The 17,798-nt window shown below is 35.7% G+C and overlaps 1 pseudogene; it reads right to left on the minus strand.

Annotated features, from left to right (window-relative positions):
- LOC149577732 (type IV inositol polyphosphate 5-phosphatase 7-like) overlaps positions 1-15,187 on the minus strand; it is a 34,247-nt pseudogene extending 19,060 nt beyond the window's left edge.
- Between the last annotated feature and the right edge of the window lie 2,611 nt (positions 15,188-17,798).

A 17,798-nucleotide genomic window follows, 5' to 3' on the forward strand; every position in this document is an offset into this window, starting at 1 on the left:
GGCACAAGAAAAACTCTATTTCTAACCTGGCCCTACATTAATCTTGATTTATGAGCATTTTAAGGCTCAATCTAGAAGTAAATCCATGTCTCATGTAGTGGCTGCATTAGAGGAGATGGGGAGTTCTAACTTCTCCTTAGATACAAAAGATGTCCAGAGTATAAGTTCAGAGGAGGAGGAAGATAATATCTTGTCTAGAAAAAAGGTTAGGGGAACTACAAAGAATACACCTTCTTCATCTAAAGCTCAGTGTAGGAAAAGTCCCAGGGGCCTTGGATCCAAAACTATGGGTTAGAATGAGGAAGAGTATAATGAGGAGGGAGATGACATGGATACTGAAGAGAAGAATAAGGAGGAGGATGAAAAAAATGAGGAGCCTGTTGAAAATCCCAAAAAGGTGCAGAGGAGGACAGTTGAGGAGGACATTCCATTGGTGGGGAAAATGGATTTTGGTCCGGAGATTTCTATCCCTCATCCCTCCCCAATTCCCCCACAAGAAATATGATAAGGAGAAAATGGATGATGGAAGTGGTGAGGTAGTCATAAAAGATAGGCTGTGGTTTGGAAAAATTTCAATGTTAGAATTTCTAAGATGGGGATAGTGAGAGAAGTCATGAACCCCCAATTTCTTGAGGAAAAAGAGGGAAAGATTCAGATGGAGGAACTCATTGATCTGACACTGGTGGCTATCATAGATAATGCAAGGGAAGTGGGCATGAACTTGCTTAACAATACTAGAAATAGCATGATTGACAATTTTAGGTCAATTAAATGGCTTTACCATGAACTGGAGGAGCTTAAAGATCAGGGGTGTGGTATCAGGTTGGTTGAAAAAAGTATATAGAATTTGAAAAAGTACAACCATAACATGGAAAATCAGATGATCTCTATTTTGAATTCTCTTAATGATAACATTGTTTCTCTTGCTGGAAAGCTGAAAACCAGGGGATTTCTAGAGGATAATGAGGAAAATGACAAAGCTAAAGCCAGGATGGAAGAGGAAGCCATTAAGGACATAAAAAATAGCCACTTGGATCGAGCTAGCTTGAAGAACTAGGAGAAAATGGCTAAGGAGTTTCAGAAAGCCTATGAAGTGGCAGAAACTATGTAGGACCTTGAAAGGAAGATGAAGGAGTAAGCAAAGGGTTATCAATTTTTGTCTTTTGCTTCTTCTTCTTTCTTGGTTTCTATAGGTTTTTTGTTTTTAGCTATGTGCCTATCTTTTGATTTGGCCTTTCTTTTAGCCATACAACTATTTCTGGGCTTTTGTTGTTTTATTTTACAACCCTCTAATATGTAACAACTTTTGGATTTTAGGAAACCTGTAAAACCTATTTTTCTTATCAAAAACAAACTTAAGGCTCATTTTCAAATCCTACTCTATTGAAACTCATTTCTTTTTTTAGATTTCATGATTATTATAATGAATTTGTATCCCTAATTCTTATTGAGACCAAAACCATAAAAATATGTCAAGTTACACTTACCATGCTGGTTTGTGTCATTCATTCCTTGATCTAGGATTTACTCTAGCATAATGGTCTAAATTTCTGCAATACTTGTATGTAGGATGGAAGATATTTTCCCTTCATTCCATCCTTCAAATATGTATCCTATTTTTTCCTAGACTTGAAGCTACAATGGAAAATCCCAAACTTGATTAAGTTGAGAAACATAAAGTTTTGAGGAAAAATCAAGTTACACTAGGCACTATGAAACAATAAAGCATGAAATTAACTTAAAATTGTATATTTCGATCCTCATTAATCATTCCATGATATAGAAAATTTGTAATTGCCTAATATTTCTCCAACAGAGTCTCCCACTTTTTTTTTTCCATGAGATCTTTACAATCAACATGCTGAAGTGCAAGACGATAATGTAAATCTCCAAGCCAAATAACTCGACTGCAAAGTAAAATCACAAAGTCAAATTTAGGTGGACAACATATTATACAAAGCCAATGTAGTGCATTATAGAGAGAAAAAAAAAATGTCTGAAGCTTTCACATTTTTCTTTTACCTAATTTTATATGATTTCTACAGTCTATTTTTTTAAATACAATTGGTTTGGTTTTTGGATTTGATTAAGTATATTTTTTAAAGTATTTCTTTCATTATGATGATCAATTAGAGAGTGTGATCCAAAACACTGATATTAAAAATATCACAGAATCAAATCTACAAATAAATTGTACTATGACCTATTAATCTATTAGAAAGTATCAAAATGCATTGTTGAAACCTACTCATGCTCCAAAATTCTTTCTGGGGTTTTCTATAATAGAATCTTGTATGTTTGGGGAAAGTGTGTCTTCTTTATGATCTCCTTCACATTAGAATTCCTCAATATCTCATCACCTTCTTCCTCCCCTAATGTCAAATGAGTAAAAACAAAGCAGAAGCTTGTCTAATTGAATAACATGCTGATCAAAATAGAACTCTGCAACCATGTACATTATCTATTCAGTAATGTAATTATGTGATGTGTACTAGAAAAATCAAGATATGAAAAACTTTTTTACACTAGAGGATGCCTTTTTTTTCATATGAGTTTTTAGCAGATTGTTATGGTAATATTGAAGTCATTTTTCTCTTCTTACCTTGTTACCAAGGTAGCCCATTAGCCCTTGACCAACACAAGATACTTTTAAATCTCTAACATGCTATCTCAAATCGCTTCACACCCACACACATAAAAATATGCCAACCATTTTCTTACTAGACACCAAACAATAATTTGACTCCTCACTTGAATTAAAATTGTAATCCATCTCACTTGAGTTGGATGAGGATGTGTTTGATGGGGAGTTATCTGATATTTGTTGAGAACATGTATCTCAACCTTGCAACCTTCTTTTGGAAAATCCTATAATTTGTTTGTGGAAGTTTTCCACTTGTTTATACATTGGAAATTGGTTAATGAGTTTTCAAAAATGAGTCTTGTCCATAGTAGAATATAGTAGGTCATTTTTAGAGCCTTGATGACTCATTTTGTGACCTTTATGGGGGTCTAGACTAAGAGACAAAATTGTGGACGGGATTATTATTTTAACCTGGTTGTTTTTCCATATTGGAAATGTAAATGTCAAAAATGGGTAGCATGTGGCATGGTAGTTTTTCCCATGGTTTTGTTAAACCACAAGTGGCTTCCAGGTTGTAAAATCACTATAAACGGAGGGCTTGGGGAGGTGTTTGTGTAATTGAGTTTAGTTTGCAAGACTAGTGCTAGGAGTCTCTCTAAGTTCAAGTTGTGGTGATGCGCTCCTGTAAGAACTTGCATTGCAAGTGTATTGTAATCATCTTGGTTTGATAATACATTGTGCAAGTTTTGGAGGGTGGGGTTTTTCTCCTCAAGGGGTTTCCCCACGATAATCATTGTGTTGTGTGTACACTGTTATTTTGATTATGTTATTATGCATTTCTTGAGATCTCTACAATAGTTAGTTGAATTTGCATAATCATCCTCTCAAAGAGCAACATAGGAAGCAATTTTGCACACCTTTGCTTCCTTACAAGTGGTGTCAGAGCCTAGCTAGTTTTGGTTCTATTTGTTGGGTATAGGATTTTTTGAGCTAATCAAGATTTGAGTGGGAGCTTGTGTAGAGTATTTCATTTTTGTGTTGCAGGATTGAAAATATGGCAAGCATGTTAGGGAGAATTGATGTTGAAAAGTTTTCTAGCACAAACTTTGAGATGTGGAAGCTGAAGATGGAAGATCTATTGACTGATCAAGATCTATGGGATGCAATTGATGAGAAAAATTTGAGTCCCACAAATCCAACTTTAGCTGCACAATATGATGTGATAGATAGAAAAGCTAAAGGTCTCATCAGATTGTGTCTTACAAACTTGATTCTGATTAATGTCCATGAAGAACCTACCACAAAGAAGCTTTGGAAAAAGCTAAGTGAGATCTATCAAGCAAAATCACTTGTGAACAAGATTTTCTTGAGGAAGAAGCTGTATTCGTTGAGAATGGAAGAAGGTGGATAGATTTCTGAGCATCTAGAAAGGTTTAATGTGTTGGTGACTTAGTTGAACTTAGTAGGGGTGTCAATGGATGAAGAAGAAAGGTGTCAAATCTTGCTATGTTTGTTGGTAGACTCATGGGATAGTCTTGTGATGGCTATAGGGAGCACTTCAGTTGTCTTGAAGATGGAGGACATTGTTGGTTCTTTACTTTTTGAGGAGATGAGAAGGAAGGTCTCTATGAATGCCAAAGAGGCTTTGAGTGTTCAAGGAAGACCAAAAGGAAGAGGCAATAATGAAAAGAAACATGGTCATTCTAAGTCCAAAAATAAGGCGAGATCAAAATCTCCTAGTAAGTCCAAGGCAATCTACTAGAATTTTGGCAAACCTGGACACTTTCGAAAGGACTACAAAGAGGAGAAGAAAAAGAAGAAGAAGAAGAAGCAAGGTTCTAATTCTAAGTTCACAAAGGAAGATGGAGATACTTACATTGCAGCCTTGCCCACTCATGTAGGTTAAAATGCATGGTTAATAGACTTGGGTGCATCTTTCCACATGACTCCTAATAGAAACTAGTTTAGTAAATATGAAAATTTTGATGGTGGTAAGATGTATTTGGGTGATAATTTAGTACTTTATATTGTTGGTCATGGAAGTATTCATGTGAAATTTTTTGATGGTAGAATTAGAAGATTTGATGGTGTCTTGCATATCCCTGGACTAGCAAGGAATTTGTTATGTGTTAGTAAGCTAATAGATGTGAGTTTGCATGTACAATTTTTTGAAGTAGGTGTAAAAATGGTGAGAGGTGCTATGGTAATAGCAAGAGGAAGTAGATTGGGTACAATGCACCATCTTAATGCATGCACAGTCAAGTGCAATAGCACTTTTGATAACATTGTGAAAAAGACTACTCAGTTGGAGAAAGAGAAGATTTCTCTTTCAATAGATGGTCATGGTTTTTGGGTACCCAAGCATGCTCTATCTACCGAATCAAAGTTGCCTGCAGAGAAGACCATGTTATGGCACCAGAGACTCAACCACATAGGTGAGAAGGGTCTATGGACCTTGAAAAATAAGAACTTTGTTGATGGGTTAAATGACTACAACCTTGAATTCAATTTTTGTGAGCATTGTATCTATGGTAAACAAAACTACATTTAGTTTTACTCGAGTTCTCATAAGTCTTCATGTATTTTGGATCTAATCCATTCAGATGTATTTGGTCCAGTTGATGTTCCTTATATTGGTAGATCAGTTTATTTTGTTTCTTTCATTGATGATTTTAGTAGAAGAACATGGGTTTATTTCCTTAGGAGTAAAGCTAAAGTTTTTAGTCATCTCAAAGAATTTAAAGCAACAGTTGAATTGTAGACTAGAAAGAAAATAAAATGTTTGAGAACTGATAATGGTGGTGAATTTTGCTCCAATGATTTTGCACATTTTTTAAAGATTATGGTATTAAAAGAGAGAAGACAACTTTGTATTCTCCATAGTAGAATGGAGTTGTAGAAAGAATGAATAGGACCTTGATGGAGAAGGCTAGGAGTATGCTAAGTGGTGTTGGACTAGAAAAAAAGTTCTAGGTTGAAGTTTTAGCCACTTCTTGCTACCTGATAAACAAGTCTCCTACATCAACTCTTGTTCATAAGATGTCAATGGAAGCATGATCGAGCCACAAGCCTTCACTTAGACATCTAAGAGTGTTTGGCTGTGAGGCATATGCTCATGTGCCAAAGGTGAAGGAGACAAAATTGGACAACAAAGTTGTCAAATGTATCTTCATCGGATATAGTTATGGTGTGAAAGGATACAAGCTTTGGGATCCTATTGCACAAAAGGCATTTTATCCCAAAAGTGCTATTTTGAGAGAAACTAAGCCTTCCTCTATTACAATTCAGTTAGACCAGATTGAAGAAAAGAAAGATGTGATTCAACTTCCTGCTACACTTGAGAAAGTTGAATTGAGGCCCTTAGAAAGATAAGATTTTGAAGAGAGCTCTGTGAGTTCTAAATCATCAGAGGAAGATGGAGAACCTAATCATGAACTTGAACCTCCTAAACTTGAACTAGATCTTGTTCAAAGATCTACTAGACAAAGGAAACCACTTGAAAGGTATGGGTATTCTCCTAATGATTGGAGGTGCATATTTGCATTGAATGCTAATATTGATGAACTGAGATCTACACAAGAGGCTCTTGGTATGAATTATTTAGAGTCCTAGAAAATAGCCATGGATGAAGAAATGGTATCTCTTAAGAGGAATCAAACATGGGACCTCGTACCATTGCCTCCAAGACGGAAGCCTGTTGGTTGTAAATGGGTGTTCAAAAGGAAGATGGGTTCAGATGGAAGCATTGAGAACTATAAAGCACATTTGATTGCAAAAGGTTACTCTTAGGTTGAGGGAGTAGATTATGGTGATATTTTTTTCTCCAATAGTCAAAATGACATCCATTAGATTTTTTCTTTCTATTGCAGCAACTTATGATCTAGAGATCGAGCAAATGGATGTGAAAACTGCTTTCCTTCATGGAGATTTAGAGGAAGAAATTTACATGTCATAGCTAGAGCACTATGTGGTGAAAGGTAAAAGTCATTTGGTCTATAAATTGAAGAAATCCTTGTATGGTTTAAAACAAAGTCCTAGGATGTGGTACCAAAAGTTTGATACATATGTGTTGAGTTTGGGATTTGTGCAATCTAAATTTGATCACTGTATATATTTCAAATCTGATGGTGATGGTTTCCTAGTTATTGCATTGTATGTCGATGACATGTTGTTTATTGAAAAGGAAAAGGTTTGATTGCAGAGTTAAAATCTCAACTCTTGATAAAGTTTGAAATGAAAGATCTTAGTGCAGCTAGGCACATTCTAAGAATGGAGATTATAAGAGATAGACAAAACAAAAAGCTTTGGCTAGGCCAGAGTAAGTATGTTGGTACTATTTTGAAAAGGTTTAATATGCAAGATTCAAGACCATTGATTGTCCATGTTACTATGGGAACAAAGCTTTCTAGCTCACAGTTTCCTACATCCCCATTGGAGATGGAAGAGACGAGTTGAGTACCATATCATAGTTTTGTTGGAAGTTTGATGTATGCTATGGTATGTACAAGACCAGACATTGCCCAAGCAGTGGGAGTACTTTTCTGTTATATGTCTAATCTAGGAAGAGCACATTGGGATGTAGTAAAAAGAGCTTTTAGATACTTGTAGGGTACTTCAAAGTACTCAATATGTTTTCATGGAACATGAAATGAGCATTCCTTGAATATTCGAGGCTATGTGGATTCAAACTAGACCAGTGATGTTGATAGAAGAAGATCCACCAGTGCATATGTGCATATGTGTTTACATTATTTGGTGGTGCAATTACTTGGATGAGTAAGTGACAGGATGTGGTTGCTTTCTCCACTATTGAGGTAGAGTATATGGTAGCTACTCATGCCTGCAAAGAAGTTATCTAGCTAAAGAGATTGTGTTTAGATATAGAGTTCAAACAGGGTGTAGTCACAATTTATAGTGACAACCAAAGTGCAATTTGCCTAGCAAAGAACCCAACTTTTCATGCGAGGACCAAGAACATTGATGTACAATATCATTTTGTGAGAGATATGGTCAAGGATAGCAAGGTGAAGCTAGAAAAGGTAGAAACTTTCGTGAATATTGCTAATACATTAACTAAGCTTGTGAGAATAGAAAAATTTAGATGGTGTTAAGAGTCTATGGGCCTCTCAGCCCCTAGCAGTTAAGTCCATAATATTTTTGGATCCCTTGACTCTTGCAAGGTGTTTGACAAGTGGGAGAAGGTTGAGAACATGTGGCTTAACCTTGCAATCTTCTTTTGGAAAATCCAAAAAAAAATTTGTGGAAGTTTTCCACTTGTTTATACATTGGAAATTGGTTAATGAGTTTCCAAAAATGAGTCTTGTCCATAGTAGAATATAGTACGTCACTTTTAGAGCCTTGATGACTCATTTTGTGACTTTTATGGGAATCTAGACTAAGAGACAAAATTGTGGATGGGATTACTATTTTAACTTGGTTGTTTTTCCATATTGGAAATGTAAATGTCAAAAATGGGTAACATGTGACATGGTAGTTTTCCCCATTGTTTTGTAAAACCACAAGTGGTTTCCAAGTTGTAAAATCACTATAAAAGGAGGGCTTGGGGAGGTGTTTTTGTAATTGAGTTTAGTTTACAAGACTAGTGCTAGAAGGAGTCTCTCTGAGTTTGAGTTGTGGTGATGCGCTCTTGTAAGAACTTGTATTGCAAGTGTATTGTAATAATCTTGGTTTGATAATACATTGTGCAAGTTTTGGAGGGTGGGGTTTTTCTCCCAAAAGGGTTTCCCCATGGTAATCATTGTGTTATGTCTTCATTGTTATTTTGATTATGTTATTATGCATTTCTTGAGATCTCTACAATAGTTAGTTGAATTTACCTAATCATCCTCTCAAAGATTAGCATAGGAAGTGATTCTGCACACCTTTGCTTCCTTACAATATTGGGCTACATAAAGGTGATTCTCTCCCACCAAATGTATTTTCATCTTCTGATGAAATTGAGCCAAATGAAGCAGAATTCTTATGCAAGGATTTTTCTAATTCTTCTGATGAAACTGAGCCAAAATTAGAATTAGAACTAGAAATTTGATCCTCTGAAGCTGTTGCTCCATCTGTGCAACAAGATGTAAAACTGCTTTTTTTATTTTTGGTTTTGTTCAGTGTATGGCGAATAAGAGCTAACCAATTTTCAGCAGGGACATCGTCTTCCACATAAAAAATGTTCCCAGCATTCAATGACATGATTTCCTAAAACTTGGAAAATCAAATCATGTGCAAAGCATTGGAAACCCTAATGACATTTATTAAAATCTAAATTCTCATGTCAAATCCAAATAATCTACTAGTCTCTTATTAAAATGAAAATGTTTGAATATGTTATGTGCATGTTATTGAAATGCAATAAAATGAGACAAAATGTAAAAAGCACATCATACTAGCAGATTCACACACCTCAATCAAATTTATAACATTTAATTTTTCCTATCAGAACAAAAGATATAATAGGAATACTTATTCTAATTTTGGCCCAAAAATGAGCATTTGCAATTCCACTTGAATAAGTGGAATTGGAAAATGTATTCCTATTCAAGTTTTATTTATTTTAGAAAACATAAAATTTTGGGCCCACGAATTCCCCATCAAATTCTAGCTAAACCAAACAGAGAATGGAAATATGTATCCCTATTTTCTATTCCAGAATAACAATTTCTATTTCCATATTACTATTCCCTAACAAAATGGACCTATTAATACAAAAGAAGCATTCAACATATTTTAATATATTATCACTTAGAATGCAATAAATAAATAAATTAGGTTTGTACCCATAAACATAAATATCCATTGGAGCTAATGATGCCTTTACCCATTCATCCAAATTGAGGCCATTGTGGGGTGCTTCACCTCCTACATTCCATGTTCCCACAAATACTCTATAACCCAAAACAACTCAAAAAAAATTACCTCTGTTTTATCATGTAGGGAAAAAAAAAAGTGATCACCTCCTACATTTCATGTTCCTACAAAGATCTACGAGTTTCAAAAATATGGTTTCTATACGATTTTGAGCTTTGTCATAGGAAATATGGCTTATCAATTTCAACTAAATTCAAAATGAGTTCAATGGGATACCTGAGATCTTGCATCTTTGTATTGTAGGATATATCTAGTTGTTGTCTTCCCAGTGTGCTATATGAAGTTTTGGCTAGCATATTTTCTACCATGCTTGACAAAAGCAATGAGAAGCTAATCATACAAGGCAGCTACACAAAGATCAATAGAAATGGCTTGTAATTTGTAAAGATTTTGGATGATTCATAACATTTCAGCCCTAACTTTAATTTTCTTTCAAAAGACCCACTTTTAGCACAAATGCTATAAAGTCTTCAAAATAGGGGAAAGAAACTAATTTTCATTAAGAGTAGTTGCATTGATATCTCCTTAAAGAAAATTTTAATTATCAACTGGGGATATTGCAAAAAATGTAGGAATAGATAAACAACTCTCCATTCAATGGAGGACCACCAAATATAGAGGGAGCCAGAATTATAGCAATTCAGCTATTGGATATGAGATTACCTTCAATAATTTCATTAGCATGAAATTCATCTAGTTTTGACTTGATATTCGGCCATTTTTTGACTACCAACTTCGGCCATGAATGTTGCACAAACATCAAACACCAACAAAATGTTGATTAAATGATTTCATTATCTACTTAAACTAAAAGAGGGGTAAAAATTTTATTGAATACCAAAGAGAGAAAAACAACACAAGAAACAAAGATAACTAAAAAGCTTTATCCTGGTCCACAAGTTGAAACAACATCTGAGATAAATCAAGGGGAAGCATCCTATGATCAATAATGTTCCAATTTGGCCCATCTGCTGAATAACCAAATCCAAATGCCAATCCACATGCATAAGGTTCCTGTTATTCAATAAATTCACAACCACCTACAAGTCAGTCTCACATATAATTCTTTTCTAGCCATTTTGACAACACTATTCCACTGCAACCAAGATAGCCAGGGCTTCCATGAGGTTATTAGTATGGTAACCCATGTATATAGAAAACAGAAATCGAATATCACCAAAACTATCATGCCCAACTCCCCCAATACCAACTAGACTAGGATTTACCTGAGAAGAACAATCCATGTTTATTTTAAGAATGCCTACCTTAGGAGGAGACCAATGCCCCTCATGATTAACACACTAAGAGTAATGCCTAACTCTACTCCCAAAGCAGTTGTGGGGGACTGAGGGAGTACTACCCTGAAGAGGAAATGAAAGGCATGTGTAAATACCAACATCACCAAGATCCAAACCTCCACCAATATCACATTTAGCTAGTATAGTTTCATGAAGAGAATTAACAATTTTCCCCCACAAGTGTCTAATCTCAAACTACACATCATGAAAGATCCTCCTATTCCTCTCAAGCCAAACATGCCATAAGATAAGGGAAGGTCCAATAGTCCAAGCAACTTGAAGAAAATAAGTATTGGAAGGGGGATGATCCAAATGGTCCTAGAATTTAGACAAAGAGGAGACATACTAGGATGTGCATCCCCACACACTCCACCAGAACTGCCAAATCTATTTTGCAAAGGGGCACTAGAAAATAAGGTGAGAGACAGTCTCTTCACTTTTGCGGCATAAAGCATAGATGGAAGGCCCCTAGAATCCTCACTTGCAAATATTCTCCCAAGTAAGACAATGGTTGTAAACCAAAATCTAGAGGAAAAAGTTACACTTAGGCCATGAAAAACTATTCCAAACTTTCTTCAACCAAGAGACCTCCACCTCACCAAAAACTTGCTTCGTCAGCGCAACGTATCCTAAAGAAACAAAATACTTTCCAGAAGAAGCACCTCCCCAAACCAAAACATCAGGTTCTTGTAGAGAGCTCCACTCCCTAGAAGCCAATATTTGAAAAAGTTCCAACCGATCTCCTAGAGAGCCCCCAAGTGGCCAATTAGAAGAATTCTTCCATCTATAACCCATAGTAAGGCACAAGTTATAAGCCTCTTTATAATGAGCAACCTTATTCCATCTAGCAGAAAGGAAAAAATCACAAAGAGACTACAATTGAAGATGAGAAGATAAGAGAGGAGGATGCCCATTCCAAGAATCACTCCAAAATAGAGCCTTAGTTCCTCTATTACAGATCCAAAATAAACTTCTCTTCACTAGGTGAGCACCAATCTTGAGGGTATTCCACACCATAGAGCTTCTTTCCTCAAGAGAAAACCTAGAAATATCTGAAGGTTCAACACCAAGTAAATACTTATGTGAGAGGATATGGATCCAAAGCTAAGACTGACATGAAAACCAACACCAATACATCTTGGTAGCAAGAGCTTGACTACACAAAATAGCAGAATGAAGGCCAAGGCTTCCTTCCTTTTTTGGCATGTAAATGGTATCCCAATTGATGAGGCTCCATTTGGTATTTTGCAAATTACCACTCCAAAGAAATTGGTGTGAGAGAGCACCAAATTCCTTCAAAAAAAATATTGGGGCAGCTTGAACCATGCTTTTGTATATGAGAAGGGCCCGAATCACAAATTGAAGAAGTGTCACCCTGCCAACAATAGAAAGCCACCTATGAGTCCAATGATTGACTTTTTGTCAAATTTTTTCAAGTACGCTTTGCCAGAATAGCCTAGATTGTCTACCCACCACAATAGGGACACCCAAATAAGTCCAAGGGAGATACTTAATCTGAAATCTCAGGATATTAGCAATCCTCCACTAGATAGGCTTAGGAGTATTGAAGAAAAAAATAGACTTGTGGTCATTAATTTTCTACCCAGAGGTAGCCAAATAAGTATCCAAGATTAGTCAAAAGGCTTTAGCTTCCTGAATCTGAACTCTTCTAGCAAGGGTCATATCATCAACAAACTGGAGGTGGGAAAGAGTGGGCAAACCAATTCCCCAATTCCATCCTTGAATTGAATTTTGGGATACATGAAACTTGATAAGTCTACCTAGTCCCTCAGCCATAAAGATAAACAAATAAGGAGAGAGGGGATCTCCCTGGCAAAGACCTCTAGATGCCCCAAAAAGCTCTAATGGTTCACCATTAATAAGGATCGAGAAGGAAGGAGTAGTAACACAATTAAGAACCCATCTCACCCATTCCCAACCAAAGAAAAACACCAGAAGAACTTTCCGCAAGAAATCCTAATTGACTCTGTCATAAGCCTTAGCCATATCAAGCTTAATGAACATGGCACATTCCCTAGAAGTACACATAGAGTGAATAGCTTCAGAAGTAATAACCACACCATCCAAAATTTGTTTTCTTGCAACAAAACCCCCTTTTTCCTCAAAGATAACCATGGAAAGCTAAATTTTAAGCCTCTCTACAAGGAGCTTGGTAATGATTTTATAGACCACATTACAAAGAGCAATGGGCCTAAAGAAATCAAGTTGATTAGTCTCTTCCTTCTTTGAAATAAGGACTAAGAAAGTAGCATTCAAGGCCTGAAGCATTTCTTTGTTGGAATAGGACTCTTGAACCACATCCAAAAGGTCATGACTGATAATACCCCAAAATTCCTAAAAGAATTCAACAGGAAAGCCATCAGGCCTTGGAGCTTTACCTTTTCGCAAGTTGAAGACCACCCCCTCCAATTTAGACATACTAATTGGCTTTATAAGAGAGTCATTATCTCTCTGGTCATAGCAGAGGGAATAAAAGATAGGATTGTATTCTCCTCAATCTTTGCTAGGGGTAAATCATCTGAAAAGAGACAAGAGTAAAACTGAATAGCTTCCCTAGATACAGCTTGAGAGGAGGACACACACGTCCCATCAAAAGTAACAAGAGAAGAAATGTAACTCTTATTATGTCAAGCCTACATAGATTTATGGAAAAAAGTAGTTTTCTTGTCCCCTTCCTGAAGCTAGTCAACTCAAGCCTTTTTTTTCCAATAAATTTCTTCTCTGAGATCCCACTCAACTAAATCAGTAGAAGCTTAGGATTCTGCTATGCCAAGAGCTTCGGAGAAACCCAAACCCTGAATCTACCTAGTAATAACATCAAGACAATCCTAAGCCCTCTTCTTCATAATGTGGAGATTATCAAAATTATTCTTGTTCTAATGCTTCAACTTTCTTTTAACATATTGAAGCTTTTAAGAGAAGGAAAACATAACAATGACATATGCAAGGCCTCCCTATCACCACCAGTGAGCTAATAAGTCATAAAGAGAAGAGTCTCAAAGCCACATCAGCTAGAACTTAAAGGTAAGCTTCTTGGGAACAAAAACATAACTAGCGGTGAGCTTAATAGGCCAGTGGTCAGAACCTCTCCAATAAAGAATTTCAGAAGAGAGAGAAAGAGAGCCACAATTCCAAAAGCAAGAAACAAGGAACCTGTCTAGGCATTTTGAGATAGCATCATTTCTAATCCTTCAGTTGTTTCAAGTAAAGAGCCCATTAAGAGGTTTGACATCAGAGAGATGTAAAAGATCAATATTTTGTTGAAGAATCTCAGAAGAAGGACCCAAGTGAGCTAACCCATCCCTCTTCTCCTCCAGACTAAGAACAAAGTTGAAATCTCTTGCCACAATCCAAGGCAAGAAAGGATGACAACCTCTGACATGCGTAATATGTTCCCAAAGCTTGAGCTTTCCAGGGAGATCAATAGGAGAAATCACATTAGTAACAAGAATCATCTCTCAAGTTTCTAGAGAGGATGCCACCATTGAGAGAGCTGAGAGGCAAGAGACCCAGTAAAGCGACATAACTTTCCTAGGATCCTAGAAAATGGAAATACCACCAGAGCTCCCCAAAGCACCAACACACTAACATTGGCCAAGAAACCAAATTTTAGGAGCAAATCTAAACATGGAGTCTACTAAAATCTTGGTCTCCTAGATACAAAGGATATCTAGAGAATGATCAACCACCAGCTAAAGAATAGCTTTTTGTCTGGGGATGTTATTCAACCCCCTCACATTCCATGAGAGAATAATCATTGAGTAGAGTGGGGAAAATTCTCATCCAAGGTCTTGATAGCCTCAGACTCTACTAGTAAATCTCCTATAAGTTTAATTTTTTCCTAATCATACTTTCATCCAACTCTTGAGGGAGTAGCAAAAGAAACTTTCTTAAATGGTCTTTGCATCAGACCCAAAGCAAGAGAAGATCTCTTTCCTTTACCAGAGGCAAATACATCTTTAAACAAATCTACCAAAAGAACATCCTTTTTGTATGGAGTAGGAGAAACCACAAGGGCACCAGACTCAGGGCCAATAGAAGTCTTTGGCATCTGCTAAGCTACAAAATCCTAATTGCCACTGAGAATAGAACTCCTCTCCTTTGAGCTAGTAGCTACACACTAAGCCTATGTAGGAATACCTTCTTCTATGACCATGTTGTCAAGAACCTCAAAACAATTGAACCTTGAGTCCACTTGCTGATCTAGATGAGACTGCTTCTGATCCTGCCCCTTAGCATGGTTTAGAGCCAAGATAAAACCATCCTTATCAAGACCAATAGTACTAGATGGCACTTTCCCCAGACTTGAAGTGTTCATTTGAGATTTCCTTTTACCTATATTATCAGTCTGAACATTTCCTTTTCTAGTATTAATAGATTGACCATTCCCCTTAACATCATTGGCCATCCTTGGGCCAGAAAACCCACCAAGGGTACCATTGCCTTTGGAGGCTTGAGGGCATTGGCATTGTAAATGACCATATGCATGACAAATGTGGCAACAAAAGGGAATAGATTCATAGTCTAGCTATTGGATCCAAGAAGAAGAGCCTAGGAAAATTTCTAAAGAATCTGGCAAAGGATTATTTAAATCAATTTCAACACAAATATGGGCATAAGAAATAACCTTTTTGTCTAGTGATTGATGTGCTATAGCACTCAGCTTTCCAAGCACTGTAGGAATCTATCATAGGATATCCTCTCCCTACAACTCCAAAGGAAGCCATAATAGGAAGACCCAAATAGGAATCCTCGAAGGAAGACCCTTAGTAGAATTGAATCCTAGATGCCAGGGTTTGAAAAAAGACCTACACTGTCATAAAAATATGGACCTCCCTCAAAAACCTAGTTCCAATCTGACATGCAAGAAAAATTCACCAAAAAGTAGCTATTACTAGCCAACATAATATCCATATCACCTTCCACTTTCCATGAATGGTGAATCTAGGCTTCAAGAGCCAACAAAGAAATCTGGATACCAAGAAACTTGCATATCAATGCATGTGTGGCTAGATAGTCCACATCTTCCATTATAGCTTCTGGAGGAATAACTAGCACAAGCCTATCCTCACTACGTGAGAAACATCCATTAACTTTATTTAACTTCTAGCACTCGCTAACATAAAAAGGCTCCTTCTCGTGAGATCTCCCCCTAGAAGAAGATCCATCACAACCAGAGGCTCCAGCAAGAATGAGACTCCATAAGGGCCTAGTAAACAAATATTGAACCAGGATCTAAGAAAACCTAACTTTCTGCCAAAAATATCAAAAAAAATTGCTGCCCTAGTCACTCATGCACCCACATGCAGAGTGTCATCACTGGGAAAATCCAGCATCTACAAATTGCAAAAATTTGAAGCTTGCTCTTCTTAGTTTCACAATCTACAATCACCAGATGATTAAAACATTTTGATCAATCTATCTGAATAATACTACAAGAATGTTTTTTGAAACATACCCTATTCTTCTTGTCATTAAAAAATGTTGCTGTTATTTGGAAACACAAGTTGAATAGAATAAATTGCAACAAACAATGTTTGTTTGAAGAGTTGAGCACCATGTTCTTGGTTTTTCACGATGATCTTATTGAAATTCTATTGTTATGTCAACAAAGAATGTTGAGAAACATTTTTTTGACTTAGATTTGAGGGGACGTCATAAGCATATTTATGAAGCCTCATTGAAAGTAGCTGGTAGGTTCCAACAACATAAAGTTTTTATCCCAATCTCAAATTTTCACACATTAAAAAGCTTTTTTTGAATGAGAACGTTTTACATGGCACTACATGTTTTTTTAAGGATTTTAGAGCTATAAAATATAATTTAAACATTCTTCTGTGTGCATGTCAAATTATCACTTAGTTTCACTCTGAGCATAATGATCATGGGTTTATATTAATTTTAAAATATCATTTACACATTTTGATGCATGTCAAATGTTGTTAAGATGATGTGGTTTTATATTATTTTTATTATTACTATTTTAGAATTTTCATGTATCATTTAAACATTCTTCTGTATGTCAAATTTTTTTTCTAGGAGTATAAGGATCATGTGATTTTATATTATTTTGGTAGTACAATGTATAATTGGAATTCTTTTTTAGTAAAATAATTGTAGATAAGAGTTGAAGTTAAGCATTTGTCAATGAATTAATGAAATATTTGTACAATAGTTTTGGATGAGTTCACTAAGAATCAAGTCATATCAATTGTAAGATTGTGTTATCATAAGTGATGAAGCTAAGGTTATGCACCCAAGCACAATGACTTTTCCTCATTTCTCTCCTCCCATCTCTCCTTCACTCCTCTCTATCTCTTCCCCTCCCTCCTCTCTATTTTCCTCCCCTACCTTCATTTTCAAATGCATATTACTAAAAAACCATAAAGAATTTTACGATGATGTAAATTAGTGATTTTAACATTTTCTATCTAGTTTCTAACAATTTTTTTAAAAATAATTTAAAAATCTTTTGAAGTCCATTTTTCATCTCATTTGAGAAGTGGTTAATATGAAAATTGACATTTGCAAAGAGTAATGGGTGTTTTGATCAACATAACTTTTTTTTCTTAAAATATGATAATTACAAAATTCTTTCAAGGCTAGAACAGTAACATCAATATCTAGTAGGTTTTGTTGGTTTTGTTCAATTTTGTTAAAAAATATAGATTTTGTTCAGTGGCAAAGTGACATTAATGATAATTTAGACATAGGTTATTTTTTATCATTATAATTTGATTTTTATTTATCAAAATATATTTTTTCTTGATTTGCTAGAAAGCTAACACATAGTTTTGATGATCATATTTAAAAAATAATAATTATTCTCTCATTTACTATTTTTTCTTGAAGCTTCAAATGAAGATTTTTGAAATGGAGAATAAAACCTATAATTAAAAAAATTAAAAATAAACATCTAAATCAAAGAGTTAGTTTAATTGATGGTTCTCTTGTTGCTACTTTTGTTTAACTAATTACTTTTAGGTTCCAAGTCCTTGTAAAACTTGGTTTTGAACTTT

This window comes from Cupressus sempervirens, chromosome 1, assembly GCF_028749045.1.
Source record: "Cupressus sempervirens isolate cs-2001-9-10 chromosome 1, ASM2874904v1, whole genome shotgun sequence".
NCBI lineage: Eukaryota > Viridiplantae > Streptophyta > Pinopsida > Cupressales > Cupressaceae > Cupressus > Cupressus sempervirens.